The 5760-nt window shown below is 33.6% G+C and overlaps 1 long non-coding RNA gene across 1 annotated transcript; it reads right to left on the bottom strand.

Moving 5' to 3' along the window:
- Positions 1-4806: 4806 nt before the first annotated feature.
- LOC139996865 (uncharacterized) lies at positions 4807-5489 on the bottom strand. Its single transcript, XR_011802427.1, has 3 exons — positions 5396-5489; positions 4951-5133; positions 4807-4844 (listed from the first exon to the last, which is right to left on the bottom strand). It is a non-coding gene; the product is annotated as an uncharacterized lncRNA (long non-coding RNA).
- Between the last annotated feature and the right edge of the window lie 271 nt (positions 5490-5760).

The following is a 5760-nucleotide window of genomic DNA, read 5'->3' as shown; positions in this document are numbered from 1 at the left end:
TTAAGATATTTCATTATAATACTTTTTTACGCATGAAATCGCTCACAATTTCATACATGTAAACAGTATGACATATATATACATGTAATAAATGTATGTAATGTAATAATGTAAATATATACATGTAAATATAAATTATACATTCATAGTAAAGTTTTGTATTTTAGCAGTCATGGTAACAAAGGAATATGTCTTATAGCAGTATTTTCAGTAATAAACGTAGTAATAAGGGGTGCATTAATAAGGGACTCTGAAAAATAAACAAAGCAGTAGCCAGAAGGGCTACTAAAATTCAATCGTCTTCCACTCTATATAAACCCGATCAACGCGCCGAGAGTGGAACTGAATATTCTTGTTTCGCAACGCTAATTTACTACTAATATTTATGAAGCAAAAAATTCTCAAAATCAAACGCGAAGAGTGCTTCGTTATATCTGCAATATCAATTAATTTATCATTAAAAAAAAAAAAAAGAAAAGTCTGAAAATTCCCGAAACGAGACGCAACGCTAATAAATTTAAATCTACGCACTCGTATTTAAACAATACGCAACACTAATAGCGAGAGATCGTAGTGCAACCATTTAGGAGGTTGCTGATGAACGACCACACTTGCACAGCTCTTGCAGCTGTATCGTGTGATCCAGGAACAGTGTCCGACAAATACAGTCGGAAGGTTTGTGCATTCTGTAAACGCAACTCTACTTAACAAAACGCGATAATTCGTTGTCGCAACGCTAAAGGGAAAAATAAGTAGAACTCGCGATGGAACAACATCGCAACGCTAACTCTCAAAGTGAATTTAATGAAAATTATTATTTACTATATGAAAAAGCTACTTTAAATATTCTGGTATTGCTACTTGCAATACTATAAAATTAATTAAACACTTTTATAATCTAATTTTAAGCAATGCAAAACAGGAAAAATTCTAAAAATTGCAAAAGGCAATCGCGATATCGCAATTCGCAACTCTAAAGCAAACGCGATTATCATTTTATCGCAACTCTAATACAACCCGTAATTAATTTATCGCAACACTAATAAGAAAAATCACGAGTGGAGGGCTGGCATATCGCAGTGCAACCATTTAGGAGGTTGCCGATGAACGATCACACTTGCACAGCTCTTCCAGCTGTATCGTGTGAGCCAGAAACAGTGTCCGACAAATGCAGTCGGAGGGTTTGGGCATTTTATAAACGCAACTCTACTTAAGAAAACGCGATCATTCATTATCGCAACGCTAACAGGAAAAATTAGTAGAACTCGCGATGGAACAATATCGCAACGCTAACTCTTAAAGTGAATTTAATGAAAATTATTCTTTACTATATGAAAAAGCTACTTCAAATAATCTGATGCTGAAACTTGCAATACTATAAAATTAATTGAAAACTAACATTTTTATAATCTAATTTTAAACAACAGAAAAGAGGATAAATTCTGATACGTATAGTTCTATAAGAAATTCTAAAAATTCATAATAAAATTTGCAAAAGACGATTCACTACTCTAAAGCAAACGCGATTATCATTTTATCGCAACTCTAATTCAAACCGTAATCATTTTCTCGCCACACTAATGCAAAGCCGCGATATTATTTCGCAACTCTAATACAATCCGTGATTAATTCGTCGCAACACTAATACGAAAAATCGCGATTGGCCCAATGGGACGATGGACCGATATATACATCGGCCAAAAACTACTACTACTATTACTACAAACACTAAAAGCGAGCATAGTGACAAAGTAGTAACGATAATGACTTCCCATGCTCTGGACGACCCAGAGGATGGGTAGCCATTGGTAGTTGCCCTCTTGAGTGACAGTTTGTCGGGCCTCTTCGGCATATAGCCTCTTCTTTCTTCGAGCGCAATGCCCGCTGAAACTTAAATCTAAGCTCGAGACTTCTAAATCGCAAACAAAAAAAAAAAAACTTATAAAGGTGAAATAAAAATATAAACCGCGGAAGCTGATGGAAGTGCGCATGGACTGGCCAACGATCGCAGCTGTGATCGTTGCCCACTCGCATGTGCGTGCTCGAGCGATAAACGTTCGTTTCGAGCCCACGCGACCGCGACCGCGAAATTCGAAAAATCGATAGGCAAAACCAGAGACGAGAGCATGCTCTACTCGTGCCAGTTTCACCGTCGATTTTTCAAACCAATTTCCAGAAACAAGTTGGTCACACGAAAATGTGCCTACCCGACCAGAGACTGTGCCAACCTGCCCGGCCCTACCTACTTATAATTAACAGACACACCAGAAAGTATACTACCTATCCTACCTAGCGCTATATTTAAAAATGGCAAAACAGGCACACCAACACACTCGCTCCACGGTTCTCACGCAAACGCCCGGGTGCAAAGGACCTACACTAGAGAGGACGTCCCGGGACGCCTCCGACACCCGAGCTTAGCAAACATGCACACTCTAAGGGTACGTACTTTTTTCCTGAAATCGACTGACGAAGGCTAGTGATCATTGCGTACAACGTGATAAAACACGTCTCCAGAAATTATATTTTTTATATGAATACAAGTAAACTTGGAATTATATTTGCAATTGATAGCAATATTATGAGTGCATATACACTTAATCGCGTGGATGATATTATCACAAAATATGATTGTATCGAGACGTAAATTGAATCGATATATGTCTCGATATTTTTAATATTTGAAGTTTTAACGAATGAAAAAAAGCGACGCAATTCCACGGCCTAATAACACGCATACACAATGTGGAAATTACGTCGTGCACGATACACTAACGCATCGTCAGTCGCTGAGAAATTATTACATTACTTAATTCTAGATCATCGTGCCCAATGTCTTTCTCCCATTCAAGTAGCACCTGGGCACGTGAATGAGATCCTGACAATGGGCACGGAAAGGGTTAAACCTGAAAATCCTGATCTAAAAAGATGATTAGTTTGTCCAATTTTTATTTAACGGGCTAACTTTCTTTGATTTTATATGTCATTACTTCGTTTCATATTGTAATAACTCTACTTTATTAATTTCATAAATAAGAACAAAATTTTAATATTGCAAAAGAGGTAGCGTTAATTGAAAAAGGATTAAGATTCGATCAAATGGAACAGTTGACTCTAAATATATTACTAAGAAAGAAATAATCTCAGGCGATCTCTTTATCAAAGCACATACTCGAAAATGCAGAAGCAGTGTTCAAAATTATTGCTTTGATTAAAACACCTGCCTGTCGCGAAGTGTCTTCTTGCACGTAAAATTTCACACATTTTTGTACGGAAAAAAATGAATTTTACTTAATATTGACTTACCCGATAAACGTGACTTAATATTGTCACGATCAATTCATTGCTAAAAATCAAGTATATTTATGTCATACAGGTATATTCGTGTAGATATTTGTCATTTGCAAATATTCATACGGAATATTAACATGTATATTTATAAATTACATATTATATAAATAACACGAATATATTCGGAAATGTATATGTTTAACCTAACTATTAAAAAACTAATTATTATAATCGCGATATGCAAGAAGACCTATCCTAAACTAATAAATTTGAAAAAAGAATGTTACTACTCACGGGTATAAAAAATACCCGCGGTCACTATGCTCGCAAGAAATTCTACGTAATACAACCGGTCACCCGTGCCGATTCGGACCTTTCATCCTACGACATGATTGAGTGACCGGAGGAACAGAAATGCATGCGACTCACGATAAGATGCGAGGAACGTAGTCATCGATGATATGGTAGCTCAGGGAAAGTCGTCGTGAAGACCGTTATCAAGGAGGAGTCATGCAATCCCATCATGGAAAAAGCTGTAACAATGCATCGAATATTATTATTTGCTCATAGATATAACGTTAATTAATTGGAAAATTTAAAGCAGTGGAGGATTAATGTCTATTAATCTTCATTAAAATTTTAATGACAATAATCAAATTAGGAGTAGCAAATTGAAATATAAACAATAGAATTAAACAATTTACATATTTCTTACATTCTTGGCTTTTGAAGCACCACTAGGTCCTTTTCAGGAAGCAGGAGAAAGAGGAAGGAGTGATAAACCTTTAACAAAACATATGTCTTCTTATAGATATATAAATAATACATGCGTGAATAATTTATTTTGAAAATTAAGTAATGATTCAGCAAAAAATTTTTTAATAACGTAATATGGAATTCTATGAAATCCTTAAACTCTAATAACAATAAAAAAGTTAAACTGTTAGTGAACTCTAATTACTGTAACAACTGAAACTCTGATATTAAAGTATAAAATCAGACTTGTTTTTTCATTTTGAATAATTAAAGCAAAATATAAGGAATAAAATTAGTTGGAGTACAATATGCAAGAATTCTTACATGCTTAGTTTTGAAGCATCACTGCTTCCTTCCAGAAGCACTGGAAAAAGTAGAAATTATGAAAAACTGAAACAAAACATATGAAATATTATAATTTGTTCTTAAAAATATATCGTTCATTGTTAGAAAAAGTCTAAACTCTATTTAAAGTTGAAATATTAAAGAAATAAAAATTGAAATTGTGTTAAAATCCAACTACTATAAAAATTTTTCTCATTATATTATATTAATTTTTTCTCATTTCAATATACAAAAATATAATAATTTCGCAATAGATTGTTTTCTAATAACAATTAAATGATTTGCATAATTTCCTATATATTAATATAAAAACATTAATTAATTACTTAATAGTATATCTGATTATTAACGATAATCTATATACCCGAAACATTTTTATATGTGAACAGTTTTAAATGTGATTTATTTCACCTCTTTTTCTTTCTTCTTAATATTTTCAACAAATTATGCAACTATTTATAAAATGATGTTATTATATGCCAATTGTAAGCTGTATAGCAATTATTTAGCAAATATCGATTACTATTGATCCAATAAAAAAAGAAAATAGTCGTGCACGTACCTCTGCTTTGTTATAATACTTCAATCGTTACCAAATCTGCATGAGAAATCAACGACTCGATTTATTAATAATCATCTATGACGTCCATCTTGTTTCAGTTCGAATTATGGAATTGTTAATCGCTTGTGGCGTCTGTGATCTGGACCCCTATTCTTTCAATCATGTAACCAGCCAATAATCTACACAAAAGAAAACCAACAATTTCAAATAAATGTACGACAAGACCGATAATTTGCAATAACAGAAGAAACTATAGTAAAGGCCGGTAATGTGAATAAAGTAATAATAGAACCCAAATTCTACCTCAAAGATCGATAATATGAACGATCAATAACTGTAAATTGACAAATACGCAGTCAATGATAAAAGTAAAAGAAAATTTTGAGATACAATATAATTTTACTAAGATGATAATCAATAAACGATTAAATACGAACGTACTATTTGAATGAACCAGATAGAAGCGTAGAATCGTTGATAAAGTCGAAATAAAACAACAGGATGACGCCCGAATTTTCGCTGCACGACTTTCAGAAACATGTCACCGCTCGGTTAGGTTGGAACTACGACTTTCCAATATTCCGGACCAATAGGAGCGCTTCATATGACGTCACAATTCATTGCGCCAATAGGTACGCTCGATTTGACTTCGCAATATATTCCGCTAATAAGAACGCTCGATTTTCGTATACACGAGCACGCGCAAATTTATTGTATTCAAACAGTCAAATTGATGGAATTGAGAAATAGAAAACATATTTAAGACAATGTTCAGTAACAATTACGAATAAGATTATGTTCTTAAT

This window comes from Bombus fervidus, chromosome 19 (assembly GCF_041682495.2).
Source record: "Bombus fervidus isolate BK054 chromosome 19, iyBomFerv1, whole genome shotgun sequence".
NCBI classification, from domain to species: domain Eukaryota; kingdom Metazoa; phylum Arthropoda; class Insecta; order Hymenoptera; family Apidae; genus Bombus; species Bombus fervidus.
The sequence above is the reverse complement of the archived record's forward strand: the minus strand, read 5'-3'. Positions and strand labels throughout refer to the sequence as shown.